The sequence below is a fragment of the Hetaerina americana genome, unplaced genomic scaffold, assembly GCF_022747635.1.
Source record: "Hetaerina americana unplaced genomic scaffold, ioHetAmer1.1.p SCAF_2, whole genome shotgun sequence".
Classification (NCBI taxonomy): Eukaryota; Metazoa; Arthropoda; class Insecta; order Odonata; family Calopterygidae; genus Hetaerina; species Hetaerina americana.
The window spans coordinates 60,485,608-60,507,688 of NW_027286763.1; positions in this window are offsets into that span (position 1 = coordinate 60,485,608).

Below are 22,081 nucleotides of genomic sequence, written 5' to 3' on the forward strand. Positions count from 1 at the left end.
ATCAAATTCAACGATAAATTAAACGGGATCAGGCGTGGACTCATGGCAATGTTTCATATTTTCAAATAAATTAACTTATTGATTATCCAGAGTTAATTTTTATGGTATATGTTCATGAGTGGGGAAAGTGTCGTTTCCTTGTCCGATTTAACTATGGGACATATCTTGGTTTATTTTCACCGTGGAAATAAAATAGCGGAATATGTCTCTAGAGTGCCATGTTGTTTGGCACAAAAGAAAAGTCACCCAAGATAAAGCCATTAAAAAAAACAAGGATAAATCTTAAAATCACCCATCATGAAGATCTCTGTTTTTCTAGATCCAATTTCACTGATAATCAGGTCAGATGTTCAATCAAATTCTCCACCTTAGTGATTTATTATTTTCAGATAAAATAATCTGCACTGTACTCGAACAATAGCCAATATATTGTCTCGCACGTGTATTTTTCCTTGCTATAGATGAAAGCATTTGATTTTTCTTGAAGATGGGGTAAAATCAAGAATTTATTCCTTTTATACCTTCTGCCTCTCGTTTATTGCAAAATTAGGCGTTACAAAATAGCAGCCGATTTTCATTATGTCGGCTTGAATTAATTTGTGACGCTTCTAGTTTCCTAGGCCTTCATATTTTCGGCAACCAATATTAGGGAGCATAGCGACATGAAAATGCTCTAATGCTTGATATGTGATTTTCGTATTTGATAATGAGCATCGAAGCATTCAGGTTGAAGTAGATTTATTTGGTAGCTTCAGAATAGTTATGATTTTCAAGTATGAACTAATTTATTGTATTTTATCAAATCCCTTTTTATTCGTTCTATAATTATTGAAATACCAAGAAAATGTTCGGAATTAGCCTCATTCCCAGTTCCCAGTGGAGAGAAACATTGAACTACATGAGTTTCAGTTGTTTATCGGAATCTTGCGGCTGAACAGAATCGATTCTGTACCAAGACTCTTTGAGACTAGGCTGCTAAAAAAAATTGCTCTAGGAGAAGGAAATTAATGGGCTAATTATTCTTTCCAACTATCAATTTCGCATTTATATTGGACATGATATCTCACAGACTGCCTCAGTTGTAGGTATTATGGAATTTGCCAGGCATCCCATGGGGTTCTATAGCCAGGTCAGTCCCTTGTCTAGTAACGTACTTCCATCAAACTTTCAGCATTTAGATAATGTGTACCACTTATAGTCAGATACAGGATTAGACTTATACAGATAAAGGGGTAGAGATGTATCGAAATATTGTAATCAAATTGTACAGTTTCTTATGAAAGCATTCCGAAATTTCAGAATGGTGACGTTGTTATATGGATATTTTACACGGATTGTCTTCCATGCGTAGTAGAGTTTGGAGGAGCATCGTTCCCTTTTTCATAAATAACACCTATATTTCTCTAGGCCCTCATGATTTCTACGCTCTTCGAGTCACTCAAAATGCTCTTCCTCTCCAGCCTTTGAAGTATCCCCTCTACCCTATTTTTACGTGAACGTCCCGCTGCCTGTCATTGCACTTCACTCCATTTGTATGATCTAATTGGAATCTTTTTCCCCCCATCTCCCTCTTCTTTCCCCATGCCGTATGGCATTTCTTGGTGAGTCCTCCTCTCCTATTTTCCTATTTACCATCTTTCATGATGATCACGTCTTTAATGCCCAGCCGATATTTTAGTTAAAATTTGAAAGAAACGTACCGCTGCATTATCTTTTGTGATCAATGAGGAGAGGCTCTGGAATAAAGGGAAGGGCTCTAAAATTTTATTTTTTAAATAAGAGAATTGTAGGCTAGATTTCTTTGTAATTTATGTATTTGTTGCCTGCATTTGCGATATAAGAAACTTTTGCTTAGACGAGAAAGTCGACGACAGGGATCATAAGTATAGATGTGAAGAAAATAGCAATGACAGTTTTAATATGGAGCGTAGTGTTGTTCGGAACGAAAACCTGGTCGTACAGCAAGGGGATAAGGGTCGACTGAGGCCTTCGAGGTTTGGATGTGGAGGAGGATGGAAAAAGTGAAATCAGTGGCAATGGTACAAATGAAGAATAATAGGAAATGGTAGCGAAGGAGAAAGGCTTGCTGAGAGTCCGTCAAGGAGGTAAAATGGTAATTTCAGATCACTTTTATTGGCAATAGAATGTTGAAGACTGTGATAGAAGGTTGAGTAAACGGAGTCGAGAGAATAGGCTCATTGGAATGAATGAAGAAATGCAGGAACTATGTGGCTGGAATTTCATGTAACATCTTTATTAAGTCAGAAATTATTTTTAAATGCTCCATTTTATCTCATGAGCATATGACGAAAGACAAAATATTTCTGAACTTAGTCGCTTCAATCGATATGTATCGCGAAAAAGATAAATTGGAGTTTAACCGATAAAAAAAAGGACTTAGCATGGATTTTCATTAAGACTTGTGCAAATGTTTTCCTAATCAACTTTGGAATTTTTACAATACTTTTATTAAGATTATGTATTGATCAATTCATATGGGCAAAGTAAAATTAATATCCTTCGATGGGATGAGCAAGAAATGTATGGACCTGAATTGAGACTCATATTTTGCTTCGTATTACCTTTTTTACCTCCCATGAAAACAAATCGCCTGCAAAAATTGCAAAATGGGAATACCTTTGCGTAGGGAATTTAGTAATTATTTGAAAGTTTACTAATGCCAATTCTCATGAAAGATTGCAATAGTTATTCATTTTCTGTGCGCTGATCAGTGACACACTTATGTATCCTTATCGCACTCCTGATTATGGATCTCACCTGTGTAATTTTTACAATTTCTATTACCAGTAAATTTGTCATGTTTTCAACTGTTCTAATTCTTCCGGTTTTCAAATGATTTCAATAGTTTGTCTTGGAAATTTTTAATAAATAATGCAATAATAAATGGGCGTACCAGGGTAAATTGTCATGTAATAATGTAATTGATAATACTAACGCAAAAAAGTTATTTTTTATATCATTTAACTGAATAATTATGGCAGAAAAATTCTTGTCCTAATCTTATAGTACTGTAGATGACGGATTAAATTTATCTACGTCTCATCGTGGAAAATATAGAATTTCTCCAGCGGCATTTTTGATAATCTGGGGACGTGCTTTGTGATAAACCAAAAGGAAGTGTAACGCCAGGGGCATTATTCTTTTCGCTGCACCCACAATCGATCATCTCTCGACAGAAATACAAGTCATTCACCGCTTCTCATATGCCACCATCGAAAATGACACACGAGAGAAGGATGGTGTCAGGCTGTGGAATTGAACGCCATTACTTCAAATTTTCGACCCCCGCTACATGAATGTTGAAGGCCATGTATCCCAAAGAATACACTACTCAAGATCTAATTTCTGATGAGATCCGCGGCAGCATGCAACAACTTTTTTACCATAATCTGTTGGAGAGGTGTCCGTCGGACTTGGAACGATTTCCAAATCTCGGGAACACTCATAGGCACCAAGCTCTTTATCGCTTCACCTCCTATCCATTGCAATTCATGTCCGCATATCTTTTGTCTTTTCTTCCGCGCAACATCACGTGACGCGTATTATTTTAGCCATCCTTTTGCTGACGTATCTACCCTCGTGTGTTATTTCCCTAGAGGAATCGATTCGGAGGTGACAGGTAACTCCCGAGGAGCAGAAACGGGACATTGACAACCATTGTGAGCCTGCTTCACATGCCTCTCTTTCCACCTCCCGACCACCCCATCTCCGCGCGTCACCCATCAATCCTATCCACCCTCCCCCTGCCTCTTTCCTCCTCCCATTTCTGCACGCACCCCACTCCATACCGGTCGAACTCCACACGATAGGGTTCCTCGCCACATCCCGAAGCCTTACTTGGGGGCCATTGGCGGATTCAAGGGTGAGTGAATGGGGCAATTATTAACCTTCCCCCCCCCCCTAGACTTTCCGGAACTCAAAAATATTACCCATTCGAATCACTTTCCTCATTGTTGAGTGGTTGGTCCCATTATATATGAAACGCTAATTTTAATCTAGGAAGATAGGAGTCATCCAGGTTGAAAGACGGAAACCTAGCTTCTGCTTGTGACGGCCACCATCTCTCGAACCGAAAACCGAAAGTTATTGAGACGCGTCTTGTACTACGCATGCTTTGTTTTATTAACATGTTTAGTTCCGTTTTCGTTTTAAAATATGAACCAAACTAAAATTTGATAATTGATTTTGCACTGATAAATTACCATTTCCTGTTGTATAACGCCTGGTTCAACCCATTCCTCCCTTCTCCTGCTCCTGCTGTACATCCATGGTTCCTTACCTATCCCTTTCCTCCTCTTTGTTCTCCTGCCTTGCTTCTCTTGTTTTCTGCTCCGCATCCAGTCCTCCCCTCTGTCTCCCCGCCGAATGAAATCCCGACCACCAATGGAAACCCCCCATCCCTCTGCCCCTTTAACCCACTCACCACAGTTCATCCGCAGGTTTTGAGGATGGAGAGTTCCAATGCGGCGGGACGTTTTCGTTGGGGCTTGACGTCCCCCCCCCAACCCGGATTTCGTATCCTTCGCACGTTGTCCTGCTCCCCGTTCCCTGAGACCCTAACTTGTGACGCGATCACCTCACAGGTTAGAATCTCAGGTATGGGTGGTGGGTGGATAAGCGTCGGTTTATTGGATAACGCACCAACCGCCTGGAATAAACCCAACTAATATTATGGCCAACATCAGGTGAGTTGTTCCTTTCATACCTCCCCTCCTGACCCCGAAATCGGAAGAGGAGGAGCGATTAGGGTGAGGGAGGGGGGAAGATTGTTTTTTTGCCGGGAGGGGCTGAGGGGAGAGGAGGGAGAGGAAGTGGTGCGCGTGTGTACGCGCGCGCTTGGGTGCATGCGTGTGGGCTCTTGTGTTTTTGTGCGTGTGGAGGGGCATTCGTGAAACGAGGGTGGGATGGTTTAGCATGACGAGGAGGTTTGGAGTAGAAGGAGGTGAAGGGAGAAGAGGGCCAGAGGGAGAGAGAGAGAGTTGATTATGTATGCCGAAAAGCCTGAAGCCCGGAAGGGTTTTCTGTGAGTTTGTGTGTGTGTGTGTATAGCTTGCGCGTGTGCGTGATTGTGCGTATGCATGTGAATGCTCGCGGAGGGGGTGGGTGGGGCGTGGGGATGACGTGGGCGGCCGGGGAATGGCAGGGAGGGAGGGGGAGCGGCGTGACGGACCCTGCGTCCACAATTGCGGGCTCCTTTCGGTTATGTACCGTGTCCAGAAAACGCGAACACCTCGTCCGGTCGATGTTTAGGCTGTTCTATTGTCAGTGATAAGGGAGACGGGGTCCCCGTGGTGCTTCTTCCCTCCTCGTCGTCCGCCTGGCCATCTCTTCCCTCTTCCTCCTCCTTCCTCCACATCTCTCTCCTGCTCTTTTTCTCTTTCCGACCCCAGCTCCACAAACCCCTCTCTCGTTTCATTCCTTTCTTCCCTCCATCTCTCTCTCTCTCTCTCTCTCTCTTCCTCGCTTCACTCAATCCGCTGCCGCCTTCCCATGGTCTCATTTTACTTTTCCCCTCTTCCCTTTTTCCACTTACAGCCTCTCCGCATTCCTGGTCCATCTCTTGCCGCCGGTCGAAAAGTTTCCTCTCCCGTGGAATGATTCCACCGAGTGAATTTTTTCTTGTGGATATACAACGCCCTCTTCCTGATGACTTAAAACGTCGCGGGTCATCACTGTCTTTTAAAACTCTGGAAGCTCTTCGGCTGATAAAATAAGAAGAGTGAAGGATTTTTTCGTCACGGAAAAGGTGTTCACGCTCATCACTTGCGTCGTCTTTGATCTCCGCCACGGATATAGATTGAATATTTTTGTACCTTAATCCAATAGACTCTATGATTGGAGCGTCGTGAATATAAAATTTCCAAAGGGTTTTTTTCTAGCTTAAAATGTATTTTCTCCGAGATGTAACATAGATAGCAGGATATTGAGGACATTTTTTGCAATGAGATCCTTTTAAAGTTTTTGCCAATTTAAACGCACTGGATTTTTTTCATTGAAATGTGTGGTGAGTTTACAGTGTCATGGAAAAGTCGTAAGATGAATAATAATAACTCATTCAATTGCAGTGAATATTTCACCATTCCAATTATCTTGACCAGAACCAAACTACAAAATATATGGAAGTGGATTAGATATTTAAATTAAATTATCTATTGACTTTGGCTTAAAGGACCCTCGAGTGAAGGATACGACAAAATTCAAATTCTTTAGGTATTGGTTTGCCAGTTCATCCTGAAAACAACTGGTGGCTGTAAATGTTAACTATGTTTGTGTCTGTATATATATATATGTATATATATGTGTGTGTATATATATATGTATATATATGTGTGTGTATATATATATATGTATATATATATTTATATATATGTATATATATATTTATTTATTTATGTACATCTATTTGTGTGTCTATATATATCAAAGGAAAAGTTTATGAGTTACATGTGATTATGCTTCGGAGGAAGTCAGCTATGTATATCATTGCCGCTCTATCGTCATTCCTTCGACGAACTCACTGCCTACGTTAGAGTGCATCCAGGACAAATTTATTATTCCTTGGAAATAAAGTCTTGCAAATCCATCTTCATTCCATTCCATCATTAAATTTTGGGGGCCATGCCAATAGATAATAGATTTTGTTCTCCGTAAGGTACATATTCATGAAACAGTTACTGGTACGTTCTCTAATCCATTAACTTCATTTTTTTATTCTCTTTCCCTTGCCATTTTCATCTTATATGCATTTAGTTATGCTCACGATTTATCACGGGCTATTTTTGCTGAAGTTTGTCGATTATATCTCTCTTAAAATTTGCCACTTTATATCCGTCAGGGCAAGGGACACTCAGGAAAAATCAAGCAAAAAATTTGCTTTGGAAGGGGCTAAAGTAAAAAAATTCGAGGTATCCACCGATCTCTCCGGTTGTGTCAGAGATTGATTCCTAGTGTGACGTTATGTAAGATAATGGATATGCATATTAATTTAGACCAAAATGTCCTGTGATAGGGGAACATTGAGGAATAAAGAGTGCCGTGATATTTATGTTACATAGCTGTGAGATATAATTTTAGAAATATCATTTATTATGTAAGTTGCCATCGGGAAGTTTGAATGATTGGAAATGAGGCCAGGAGCGTAGTCAGGTCGAGAGCGAAAGTAGCAATCGACCCTCCCCCCTCGAGTCCATGTCTTTCTCCCAATTTTTATGAGAATTTTAATTCCATAGGTAGTTTAAAAAAATAGTCATTCTCAAAACAGTTTAAAGGGGTAGAAGTCGGCCTAATTTATTACTAAGTAATTTGTTACAGGTTTAATTATGGCAAATTTCGAAGGGAGATTCGCGATATCATTACCCTCCTTGAACTATAACTAGCCGCCCGAAATTCACTCCCTCACTTGGACTGATGCCCTTGCAAGGCACGTGGCCTACTCTCTCTCTCTCGTTGGCCCTACCTCCTCGTGAAACATTTCTTCTGTGTCTTCGACCACGCCTTCATCCTAGCTGCTGCCTACACCCTCTCCGCCGCTCCTCCGCCTTTCCCATCCCTCTCGCCCGCCCGCTATCTTTGCACGGCCCTTCCCCACCCTCCAACTCAATCTCCACCTCACTCTACCATTTGTCTCCCCCGTCCCTCTCCCACACCGTCATCCTCCTCTCCTCTCATCTGGCTGTCTGGCTGAGGGAATCGGCCCTTGTTGCTAAGCAGTGGCGCGTCTGTGCGGGGCTATACGTTGCTGCCGAGTTTAATACTGCCTGAGAATGTTTTATATCCAGCCAATGCCCTTTGAACCCCACAACCGATTCTGTTCCTTGCCCAACCCTGTACCCGGTCGTATTCTCTTCTGCCTTTCACATTCAGCCTATTTCCTCAATTTGTTGCCATCCCTCGTTCCCAACGACGTTTGCCGAATGAGAGTACTAATCGCGGTAATAGAATTACAGTGTGAGGTGAGAGAAACATTTTTCTGTTGAAAAATGTGAGACTTCGTCGCTGCGTCCAATATATTCAAAAATAACTAAAGGAATGACCACGTTTGGAGAGATAGATAAAAGTTCTCCTGAATAAGAGGAGGAAGGAAAGGAGTCCGGTGACAACTATATATCATCTCGATATCCAAAAGGATTTTAGGTTAAATGTTAAGCAAGAATTGAGCAATTGTTGCATAGTGAATTAAATTTTGTGACCCTGGAAATATTTTGCAAACTAAGCAATAGTCAGTAAACCTTTTACATCCCTGAAATACTTTTTTCTTCAGTGAACGTCGGACCTTAGTATTGAAGCAGAAGCAACCGAGCAAGTTGTTTTCTTTCAGTATTTAAGGTTTCTCAGAAAGGCAAATGGGTGAAGCCAGACCGTTGTCTCCAACTCTGCAGCAGTAGTAATTCTTTTCCACATTCCCAGACTTTTTTCTATACCCATCATCATTAATTTATGTTGAATTTCCTTTACTTCACATGCGGTCGTGTTTAGTCTGTGATCTGATTTGTGTGATTTTGTATTAGAAAGCTCAAGCTAGCGGTGTTTATTGTCAGCTTTCTCTTTGATAACATTAGCAAAAATAACTATCTGCATGTAATATTTCTGTTGATGAAAGTATTTCTTTGTTTTTCCACGGTGATTGGATCCTTATCCACTCTTACAAGGGAGTTACATGTGGGCAACTATTTATTTGTTATAATTATTGAATGTATTAATATATACCAATGCGTAACTGCCAAAAGCAGAATTTCCATATCAAAAATTAATTATGTTTAATATTTATTGTTTTATCCCTTCAAAGTGCTTTCATAATCTGACCTCAAGGAGTTAACATATCGGAAGGTTAGTGCATATGTACGTATATACCACGGCCATCTCTGTCACCCCTTCCAGGATATCACGTACACTGCCTATTTCTCCCTCCCAGTCAATACTCTCATCTTTAGCTCCACCTTCATCCACATTCTCTGATAACTTCGTACCTTCCCATTTTGTACAGAACAAGATGCCCTCTACTCTTTCATGTCTTGCCTACTCTTAGAGACGGGGCGTGAGTATGGAAACTTGGCCTTTTGCGGTGCCAATAACCGTTCGGTCGTTGCTTTTCGCGGAAGGGCGAGGACATCTTTGTGTTTCACGCTCTCGTGGGGGTGTCGTTGGAAGTGTCAGTGGGGACGTCGCTTTCGCTTAATTCGATGGCCCCTTGAATATCCACAAGGTGGGAACGTTGAGTCTTCGATGATGAATGATGGAGAGGGAAGAGAGACCGCTTGAGTTCTTGGTTCGGTGGGAAAGGCAAAGTTTCCGCGTTTATTTTGGGCTTAAGACCTCCGGCACCACCACTCCCCCTTCCCCGTGGATATTTTCTCCGCCCTATCCCTTTTTTCCAACTTTACATGTCCCCTGTCCCTCGCACAGAAACATTGCGTTTTGTTCACGGTCTTATTTTTTTCTTTTTTCATATGAACTTTCCTGTGCGTCCACCGTCGCCCTACTCGCACCACCTCTCCCCCTCGTACTCTCCCCCTTATCCCCGCTTTACGGTCGCAGGTACACACATGTATGGATCCTCCTCCTCTTTCTATCTTACACTCTTCACCCTTTATCGTCATCCCCGCGCACCTGCCCCAACCCCCGCCCCGCCATCGTCGTTCCACTCTCCGCTCCCCGCCCTTGTCTAACCAATCTTCCCCGCGAGAGTGCTTTGGGTATCGACCCCCACCGTTCCCCCATTTCTCTGGTCCTCCCCCTCCTTGTGCTCTTCCCTCCCTCGAGCACCCCACCCCCGCCATCCCCACCCTCGTCCCCTTACCTAAACACACACCCGTACACGCACACGGCCAATTCCGCTCCCACATTCCACCCTCTGCTTCTCTCTCTGCCCGTCCCTTCAAATCCCCCCGTCATCCGCGCCCCTTACTACCCGCCACCGCTCCTCCTTTCCTTCTGTCCAACTCCATCTCCCCACTTTCATCTCCTCATTGGTCTGTCTTCCCTCCCGTCTCCTTACTCCGCTCACCGAGTTCTATGAATGTATAAAAACCGTGCTCATGCTATCAGGAACTTCTCTGTTCTTCCCCCATCCTCTCTCTATTTGTCGGTATCCTTTTCCTACCTCAATTTCCATTCCAACGCAAAGTCAGATTCGCATCCTGTATATCCTCGTCCACGCTTCCTGTTGGTTCTGTCGGTGTTGCTGTTCGTGTTCCACTGTTGCAAGACATATGCTTATTGAGATATTGTTGATTTCTGATTTCATTTAACTCGGCTCGTTCGTCATCGATCGTAAAGTGCATTTTTGTGATTTTTATATTTTTTCAGGTGTTGTACTTTTCTCATCGGGGTTTTTCCTAATGGGTTAAATAAATAAATATTTGTATTTCATTTGATGCTTTTTTTCTCCTTTTTTCTTGCGGTATGCTTCCTTACTGCTCGCTTATGCAAATTATGTGCTCTTTATTTTATGCCTGAAGAGTTGGTTGAATTTTTATTTTATTGCTAATAAAACTTTTAATAATATGCCTTTCTATTATTATTACCTGCCTTTTGTGTGCATAAAATTATAACAACCAATCACACTAATCAACCCAAAGGTTGGTTCGATAGGTGAGGATAGAGCTCACCTATTACTAAGACTAACGCCATGTGAAATGCGCACATCAGAGCAGGGAAGGCTGTATCTTTCCCTGTGCTGCCTATGATATGCCGCTAAGATATGGCGCCTGAAAACATCACACAGCTTGGGTGATGCTGATAGTGCTCATAGGCATGCCCGGGAGTCGATCCCTGTCTCTCCGGTTGGTAGCCCATAGCTATACCCTACTGGGCTAACACTTCCTCATCAAACAGTGGAGGTTAATTAAGCAAATCGGTCTCCTTAGTGATTTCTTTATTATTATTTAATATTTGAAGAGTGAAATATTTCCATGCTGTCAAATTACTTCTTCTACTAGTGCAAGCTTTAATTATGTGTGGGAACGAAAGTGAAAAATAATAGTTGGTGAAATATTCCTGAAAGGTCATAACTCTCCTACCTGAATGATTGAGATTGCCGGGATTATTTTTAATGTTCGTGCACGTTTTCCAATCATTTCATTGTTTTCAGGGTCTTCTATGGACTAAATGTTAATGTTTTGACCCGTGCACCAAAGTGCCCAGTGGAATGAATAAACTCAAAAGTATCTCATCTCTCTCTCTCCGTCTCCCGTCCTCCCTTTCATATCCTCTTCCTCTTCCGCCTTTTTTGTCCCCTTCTGGTCGTGATTCTCCCTGAAATCCCTCTCCCTTGCCCTCTTCCTATGCTCCTTCTCCACCTCGCTTTCATCTCTACCTTTACCATCCCCAAATCTCTCTCTTCCTCCTTCCTTCCGACTCCGTTCCCATTTCCATCGCCCCCCCCACTCCACCCAACCCTCAACCCATTCCCTTATTTCTGCCAATTCTCTACCACCCGCCCATCCCCATGGGGAGGGAAGGAGCTGTACCTTTGCATATTACATATGTATCTCCTTCATATTGGTCCTTCGCTCTCTCCATTTCTTTCTCTCTAGGTCCACACTCCCGTCCAACAATTTTCTTTCGTCCTTCTTTCCGTCTCTCACTCTGCTTTTCGTAATTCTTTATCTGCTCGTTTCCAGAATTTCATTTATTTCTATGAATGCTCTTACTTGAATATATCCTCGTGTACATAATAATGTGGCTTCATTTTTATATTTGTTAAGTTTTGATATATGTCGGTGGTCTTTTTCGGTTTTTTACCGGTTAATTTTTCCATTTTCCCGCTAAACAATTTTTACGTTATTCTTAGCCTTGTATCGGATATCTGATTTCCCTAATAAGCACAATAGGATATTGTCGTATTTAATGTGAAACATATTGAGACATTATTGAAGTTTGTGATTTGAAAGCAATCAATTTCTATTTCATTTCAACTTTTATAGTTTCGTATAATATTAACCGAGTTTCGCATCCATTGCAACTGATGTAACTCGAAGGGTAGAAGATGTAAAAGTACTGCCATGCTGAATCCGATTATGGTAATCATGAAAATACTATTGTTCGGTTGAGCTTTACCACTGCACACATTACAAATATAACTTTACTTAGAATATCTCGGAAGAGGATATTATCCACTATTTTGATGTAACTGGCGGTTCTTCAATTTTTAATATCCGCTGGACTCTTGAAGAGGAACTGTTTTGCAAAAGTTACTGGCAATTATTTCTTTATATCACGTAATATTGACCTCCGATGAGCTGGATACTACAGTTATTAAAGTTTCATGTTTAACTCGGCTACTCAACTCTTAATTAGAATTGTGAAATACCTTAAATCCTAGTATCAAGTTATTACAAATATTACCGTGAAACTGTTTTTATAACAACTTTTTCACTTTTTATCTCATTCGATTTTGTGTCAGTGAAAATAATTTTCTAGATTATAACGCTTTATCTTGCGAAATTCCTCCTTTGATCTTCCTGAGTCTCTCTTAATTCTTTGCTCCCTTGCTCTAATCATTCCCTCTTAATCCCCCCTTCTTTGTCTTCACCTCTGAAATCCCTCTCGCTTATTTGATCTTTTTCCATGGGTGGTAATTAGTCTTCCCCTATTCAAATGGTGATCATTATACGGTGAATATTTTACCTAGCTGTTGATTAGAATAAACACTCGCTTCTTTATAACTTTTCTCGCGAACATATTTCATCACATCATAACTGCCGGGATTCCCTGTTGAATATTAAACTGTTATATATATATATATATATATATATATATATATATATATATATATATATATATATATATATTGTAGAACAACGTTCGAAATTTTTGTAGAATTTTGGATACTTTTCCTCTAGACACTAACATCCAGAAAAATCAATTATCGTTCAAGCGTATTAAGATGAAAATTCATGTGTAATGATAAATGATACGCAATCAAACAATTGATTCATTTTTTCAAAATATTTTGCGTAAACTCAGCTCGTGATCCTACAATAGCTTCGACGTCAGATTAGTAATTTAAAATGCACTTTTTATAGTCAAAGCGCATTTCCAACGGAAGAAACATATTGAATGAATCCTGCCTTGCTTCATCAGTGCTTCTGATTTCTTTTCGTCGTAATAATTTCCCAAGACCTTTTTCTTCCTATCTTTTGTTGTTGTTTTGTCGCGAGTGAACGAACTGCAGAAGAGGTTTGCAGATTTCCCTAACACGGAGGAGATGGAAGGTAACGAACACCAGTGAATTCTAGATATCTGCATTACATAGATTCTATAATTTACAGGTTAATAGGCGTCATTTAAAATCTTTCCTCGAGTCATCGAATCCAGAATAATCAGCATGCGGCATGAATTATTTCACGATTGTAGACTAACATTTGTACTTCATCTGAATATTCATTGAAGCTATTTGGAATGTGGCATTCTATCTATCAGCATAAAATTATTGGCTTAAATCTCACTCTCCCTACTATCAAAACCCTCAAATTCCCCCATTGCATTTACTCAGTCCATCCTTTCGCGCGGTCTGCTTAGCATCCCGAAAGAGAGTGGTCGGTGGACTCCACCAACTCGCAGATATTTCGTTTATTACTCCGCTTTACTGATTGGCCGGAGAGGTAACATCCGTCCCCTCCAGTGCACAGACTTGGGAATTTTCTATAGCAGACGGCATCTGGACGGGACAGGCGATCGTCCAGTTCCCCCCCTCATGCAGATAGTTAGTCAGACTTCATTCATTCCCGTCCTATATTTCGATCGTCATCTAACTTCATTCGCATATAACCTGCCTCCGCTCTATGCTGTCGAAATTCTCACGGTGATGCACGGATTCATTCACCCACCCCTCCGTGTTTTCCTCGTATTGCTGTTTAAAATTTTCCTCCATCCTTTTCTGCTATGCTTTTGTCCTCTTTAGGTGGGGTGCGGGTGATGAATGACGTCATCGCGATTTTTGAGGATTTTTTCCCCGCCAAATTCCCCGTAAACGTCATTTGGCCGTCACCATCCGAGAGGGAGAGAGAGCCGATGGTATCACTTTTTACTTAATATCCTTTCTTTGAAAGTCATTCCTTACATCAATAAATTCCGAGTTGTATTATGTGAAAAGTAATGACCATCATTTCGACTATTTCTTGATAAAAATCTCAATTTAGGTTATTTGAAAAGTCTAGATGACCAAATATAGGTAACTTTACAAAGTAGGTGCATGTATTTATACGAAACCTGTAAAACAAAAAGTATTTCTGAAGCAGCAGAGAAATTCTCACATGCCACCTGACGTCATGGCGGCTAAATCCCTTCCTACTCAACTGGGTATCTTTATTTTTGAACCCATAATATGCCGATATTTCTTTCCTTGAATCGCATATTTTTTTCTTAAGGTCAGGTGGGCAAGTATTAATATAAGATGGCAGAACTTTACTAGAGTCGTGAAACAACTTTAAATACCCTAGATCGTTATTTTTGGCCAAAGAGGACTACGCTCTACGGGGTTTATACCAATAGTTCAATAAATATTCTTTCTTTCTCATGGTAGTAACTTATTTTCAATGATTCGTCAAATGGCTGATGAAGTGCTATCCTGTGATTTTTTTGCTCCCCGATCAAGGTTTGAATTCTACGGTAACATAAGATTAATATTTTACTTCCTGGATTTGCGGTTTCAGATCATTTATTTACGAAATATGTTTTCGATAGTGTTAATATCTACTTGTTGTTTCAGAGGAATATGGAGTGTATTGTAATTTAGTTATTCGGAGTCTCTAATACTCTCTACCAAGACTCTATCACCTTTAATATTCTCTTTTCTTCTTCCAGGCACATTTTAGTATCATATTCAGATAATTTTTCGCGTTTCCCCTCGGGGTTTTTTTGTGCACAGACCATGTTCTCCTTGAATTTATCTCAAATGTCGTTTTATCCTTTTTCTCTTCCTTACTTGCACATAATGCATATATACAAATAATGAGAGGAAGGGTTCCATAGGCTCCGGGCCGCTCAGCTACAATATTTCAATAAATGCATAGTCTTTTCGCGTCATCATAATAAATTCTCTTTGTTTCTCTATAAAATACCGTAAATTCTATCAAAATATCAATACATTCAGATTTAACCTGCGGCACAAATACATTTATTATAATTTTGAATTGAATAATATTTTATTACTTTGCTTTTGATGGATACAAAAGATCAATAATATTCCCAAGGTAATACCCGATGGAACTTTGTACGTAGCTTCGCACCCTCGTGTTAACTTACTGTGTTTGTCTGTGCAAACGGTCCACGCAAAAGGTCGTCTGCCTGTTAAGTGTTCAAAAAATATTTTTAAGTTTTTAATGATATGTCATGTCGTCAATAGCATAAATCAGGGAAAATTATCCGGTATCCAGGTCATTGTAATTGGTTTTTTCATGGTAAACTTCTGCTCATTAGATTGGCAGTCCACTAGTTTTTCTGTCTAGTTGCATTTTCATGTAAGCTACTTCAAGGAAGGTGAACTGGTCCTCCCCCACCCTTTGCTGCCCTTCCGACGAAACGAAATCATAGCTACGTGCCTGGTCGCCCGTAGAGCCGAAGTTGTTCATTTCCTTGCTTTTCTTTTGGTCCTCTCTCCCCTTCACAATTTCTCTCCTTCTCTCTTCGCTCTGTCTCTTTCTCATCATCCGCTATCCTTTTCCCCCCTTCCTCCATTCCACCACCCACCCTCCACCTCCTCTTCCCTCCCTCCCTCCTCTCCGACCTCGCTGGGTCTCCTCTATCGATTGCTACTCCAAGGAGCATGGGGTCTCCCTCCCTCCCTCTCGCCCCCGCTCCCTCCAGAGAGCCGAAAAGCATTGCCGGCGCTGTGTCTGGAGAGCCGGCGAACCCTTCCGTCCTCCTCCCTCTCTACTCCTACTTTCCGCATTCCTTCCTTTTTTCCTCCACCCTTGTGTGCATCCTTACTTCGCTACCCGACTCGACTCTCCCCGACTCTCCCCCCCTCTCTCCTGTTTTCCTCTTCTTCCTCCCTTGCCAAACATCTTCCAATCACAAAACTGCTTCTTTTTAATCTCCATTCCGCCTCCTCGCCTCTTTTCGATTCGTCTTCTTCGCCCGCACTCAAATCTCCGTCCTCCCAACATCCCCGTCTTCGGCCCGCCACTTCCCCAACCCATAGGGCCCAAACCCCTCTCCCTCTTCTCCCGGCACCAGGCTGCGAGTGGTGTGGGGAGACCCAGGGAGGAAAGACTGTCCGTTGCGTGATCCCTATCTGCCTTCCTCCATCTCCCGTTGACATGGATTCCACGGTTGCCCCTCCCCCTTCCCCCTCCTGCCCTCGCCTGTCTCTATCACCAGTCCATTTAGTTGTGCTAGTCTCCGGATACGGTTTGTGGTCTCCCCAATGCCAACACGGTTGGCCCTCCCTCTCTCCCACCCTTCCATCTCGGAAGGTATTCATGTGCGTGCGAATGTTTTTGTAATTGTGGGGTCTTTGAACTCTTGGAAGACTTTTTGTCTTTCCAACGACACCTCCCTTTTCTACCTCCACCCGAAAGACTGCTAGTGAAACGCGCTGATCTTTGAGTTAGTTTAAAATTAGGTGGGTGATGGTCGACGCCTTGTTTTAACGGTGGATGGTTGGTGAATTGTTACTACCTACCATGCAGTTAAAAAAAGATTTGGCCCCTTGTAATAATACCATCCCTGAGTCTCCATGCTCTACGAGTATGATCAGTCTCTTAGGGGTTTCCTGGGTCAAAAGTCGCATTTGAATATTTGACGCGGTGGAGACTTCCAGAGCCAAGAGTATGACCCGGCCTTATTCTATGGCACTGCATCATGCTTGTTCCATGAATTAACTTTTCTTCCTGGTCATATATTACATCTAGTTGCAATATAGTATATTCATAATAATGTGCAATGTACTGATATACAATGAAAATTTTGGTAGCTGAAGTTTTAACGCACTTCATCGATGAAGGGATAAATTACCATGCAGTGATGATATTATGGTGAATGTTCCACCTCCCTTAAAGCAGTTTTAGTCTGTTTCTAATGTCTGCTATTCCTCACAAATATAAATCTACTGCTACTGGTTTGTGCGAAATAGCAGAGTATTTTTCTTTCCTACACATCATGAAGGAGTTCCACAAAGTTACGCCATCCACCATTGCACATTGAAAAAGTCGTTTAATTTGCCTATATGATGAATATGACAGAGGACAAAATCCTTAACATTTGCAAATTTCATAAATTCTCGCATTATTTAATGCACTTAAATGCCAAACTCATGACTTATCCTGACCTAGAAGGAGTTCAGCGGAGCAGTTTTCTTTTGAAATGTGTTTGCGTATTAGTATCCGCAATTTCGACCTTCTGGACAGATGGTAGGAGTCCAACCGTCTCGAGTGATTAGGTTTACCTTTTATGTGCCTCAACCTCTTTTAGTTATTCCCTGACTACGTGGACATGATGGAATGTAAATTTTCGCGGGAATTTTTCATTTGCAACATTTATCTTCTGGGAAAACACGTAAAAAATTCGCGAATTGAGAATGTTAAGAGAAGTTACTTCCTCGCTGTACAATACAATTCGGGAAATGAAATATCTTCTTCCAAGAGTCAAATATTTTATTCCAAAAGGTGGAATGAAATACGTGTATTGCATTATACAAGTGTACATCTTAGTGAAAACTATGTTGGAAAGTCTTGTCGGCCAAAAGAATGCAGAAAAAAGGAATATCAGGGAGGTGTAGAAAAGAAACGCATGTAGGTTTTAGCTATTGCAGTACACCCTCATTTTAGGCTCACATCACAAAACTACACAATATAAAACCTCAGTTTTGGCATAAGTGACATTCAATTTCCCCAGAATATACCTCCAAACAACTTCAATAGTGGATTCACGTTATTCAATCACAGGAAAAGCTATTTCTAAACTCAAACATTTCGCAGATTCCAAGCAACTGCGGAAGATGTCATAACAGTAACTATTAACGGATTCAGCCACTAATTGTTCATTACACTACAAAAATTGCAGTCTAAAAATAATATACCTTGACCGGGATTCGAAGCCGGATCCTTCGATGTCCGGCGGAGTGCTTTGGCCAGTTAAGCTACCGAGTCGTCCTCTTGCACCCGGAGATTTCAAAAGTATTTCTACAATTTTAATCGTGTGGTCCATATCGTCCAAAACTACATTTGGAACATGGTGGCAATCACTAATAATCTGAAGACGCAAACACAGTTGGAAAAACGTTGTCAAAATAAATGTTTTTACTTGGTGTTATCTGGAAGTCTAATTTTACAAAGACATTACTCCGTCATTTAGTGAAGGTGCCATCACAATGACTGTTACTGCGCTCAACAGCTGAAATTTTTGGTGAACTCATACTATTATTTTTCCTCAGCTTTAATTCCAAACACGGAAATTGTTCCCAGGCCGTAATCGATGAAAAACGTAGTCCCCCTTGAAAATTTCTTTCGTGAATCTATGACTGCCGGTGAGTGAAATACTCGACTTTATTTTAAGGAATTTCTAAAGCTTGGTTACGGTTCCTTCACGTTAAAAATCGTTTGGGGGAATGCCGAGCTGCTGCTACATTACATTTTGATTATGCAGAGGCGACGAGCAAAGAAACAAGGAGGCACTCAAGAAAATGAAGCAGCCGAGGACAACAGGCGTCGGAGAGATTTCTCGGTGGATGAATTAAAGGGAGGGGTGTCGTCGAGTCGATTTATGACCATCACGAGGAGCACTAATAACGCCGTACTTTCGAAGTCAGAGAACGGGTTCAATGAATCACAGTTCGTAGATGAAGGATAGGCAATTAGTTTTTTTTACGAATTGAGGCTATAATGCATCAAACCATTTGATCATATTCACCTAGCCGTATGTTTATGTGCGTGTAATGTATGTATATATATACCTGTGTGTATATATATATATATATATATATATATATATATATATAAATAAAATATATAAATAATAAAATATAAAAAGTAAAAAATATATAATAATAAGCATTTGCTCGTGTATGAAACGCTTTCCTGAGATCCGTACAATTAGTACTATGGTAGTTATTAAAATTAGAAAATTTTAATTTATTTCAATACTTCAAATGCTAATCGAGTGGGGGTGCGCTGTGGAAGAAGAATTTCATTAATATTTTTATATTTCTTTAAGAAAATGTAAGCTGAACCACTGAAATTGATTACTTGATAAATACTATTTGAGTTTTTTATGTTGTCCGAGCTAGTTTGTTTCTGGAAACTCATTAACTCATTTAAATCGTTTGCATTATTAATTTATTCCACTCTTGCGATTATCGATTTTCGTGACTTCAATGGGTTTATTTTGGAATTAAAATAATCCATTTTGCGTTTGTTCTCGTAATTGAAAGTTTGAAAAAACTGCGTTCCGAAAAAAATTGCATAAATAGGATGGATATCTTTGTGTGCATTGCTACTCCCTTAGCATTACTGAGCCTCCAAAAATGTCGAATGATTGGTATCAAAGAAGCCAAAATTGAAATTCTTGAACCATGAACGGGAATATAAAACAAAATTTCACCGGACAATCTTAACTGACCACATTCCCATTTATCAGTCCAAGTTTTCTTTCAGCATTTTCATTCGAATCGGTGCTCTATCGATCAGAGGTAGCTTTCGTGAGATCCCTGAAGAGTATTGCACTTAGTCATGGGATTCTTAAGATACCTTTCTCCCTCAAATCCAATAGCTTTATTTTTTTATTCAACCTCTTGGGATATTTCATCTTTCTTCTTGCCGTCCATATTTCATGCTCTTTTTCTCCTTATTCTCCTATTTTCCCATTACTATTGTATTCTCTCATAGCATTAAAACTGTATTTCTCCCTTCTTTAATGAGTAATGGACAGTAAAATGTCATCAGTTGTATTAATGTAAAATACCTTGATAAGTTATTGATTGAAAGAGTAAAAATTATATAAAAACCACTCTTCAATTTAATCTACCACGTTTCGCAGGAATTGTAATCATGTAATAAAAATACTCTTTAAGTTTTGGTACATTCTTTTACCTGATATTTCGACATTACCCGTGCAGCAATCCTGCGCCTCCGTATGAAGTCCCTAAGCAATGATGAAATTTACTGCCAGACTATTAATGCAGGTAGGTTTCAGATGATTCGTTCGAAATATCGAGTAACTATCTGAATTATATGATATTCAAAACCAAGAAATTCTATTAAAACAGCTACATAAATTGTAAACTTTCAACATTTCCGAGTTTTTGTGTTGCACATATTTGACGGTACAAACAGAATACAGGTATTCCCTGTACCTTTCCTTCACCTGTATTATTACTTCATGTTTTCCATGTTTTGCATTCACACATTGGTCAGACTAAATATTATTTCGGAAACTTGCGCTCCAAGGAACTAGCATTTACTACGAAGAAGATAAGTTTTCGACTTCTGAAATAATAGTCGTTATGCTTCATTGATATATGAACATCATGAAAACATTACGGAAAATCATTTTGCATTCCTTATAAGACCAGCCAATCATCACAAAGAAAGTTCTAAATATCATGAGATTTCCTATGCACGAATCCTCGTTGTTATATCAGTTGAGTAATCAATTTTCTGGTTAAATTTGTTTATTGGTAAGTTCTCAATAACACGAATATAACTTAAACGTACATTAGATGAAAAAATCAAACTTAAATTAAATGCATAACATTCGATATTTCTTTTATTACCACACTTTTAAACATGGCGGTAAGGACCTTACACTTTGGAGTAAACTTTGTAACTTTAGAGGATTGGATTAGAGTAAAAATTAAAAATTGAATCACAAAACGCGATTTTCTTACAGGTTCTCAGTGTATTATATCATCAAATACAATTTTATTTATTGATTTTGGCAAATGTGCACACAAACGTTTCCCAAAGAAGTAATTACTTCTAATAGCTGAATTCAAGATGACGTGTGGAAGAAAAGAGGGTTGTTCTTCTGAAGAATTTTTGCATTTGTCGCTGTTGTACGTGTCTCCTCAAAGTGTCAAATAACGTTAACATGCTGCTTTCCCATTTAATTAATTACATATATACTACCTTGATCAAAAAGTTCCCGGAATAACCACCGTGTGGCGCTCCCATCGTTCCGATTTGAGTTCTGTTTTTTTTTGTTAAATTGGTACATCTGTTGTTGATATTCCCTTTAAATCTTAGTGTCATAACTTGACATTTGCAAAAGTTACGGTCGGTTTTCGGTATGTCCATCAGTGCTTCCTGCGATTTTTCCATTACTTCCTCTCGGCTGCTAAAACGCGTTCCCCGTAATGGTTTTTTAACTCGATTGAACAGAAAGAAGTCACAGGGAGCCAAATCAGGTGAATTCGGTGGCTGTTGGATGGTATTTGTTGCATTTTTCGTCAAAAAATTACGAATAATGATAGCACTGTGCGACGGTGCGTTATCATGGTGCAAAATCCACGAGTTTTCTGCCCACATTTCTGGTCTCTTTCGGCGAATTGCTTCACGCAAACGTCTCATAACGCCCAAATAATACTCTTTGTTTACTGTCCGGCCTTCTGGCAAAAATTCATGATGCACTACACCGTTGTAATCCATGAAAACCGTCAGCATTGCCTTCTTTTTTGACTGAAAACGACGTGGTTTTTTTGGTCTCGGCTCATTTGGTGAACGCCATTCACTTGCCTGATGTCTGGATTGCGTGTCGTACTCATAAACCCACATCTCGTCTCCAGTAATGATCCTTTTGATGAATGTGGGATCGGGTTCAGCCTCGCAAATCATGTCTTTTGCGACGTCAACACGGTCTCTTTTTTGCATGAAATTGAGGTCTTTCGGCACCAACTTTGCTGCTACACGACGGAAACCCAAATCATTAACCACAATGTCTTGGGCGGATCCATAGGCAATGTTCAAGTCCTCCGCTATTTCTCTGATGGTTAATTTGCGGTTATTGACCAACATTTCTTTTACTTTATCAATTTTTTCACCGACTTTCGATGTCGATGGTCTGCCACTGCGTTCATCATCTTCGATTGACTCACGACCACTTCTGAACCGCTCGTGCCACT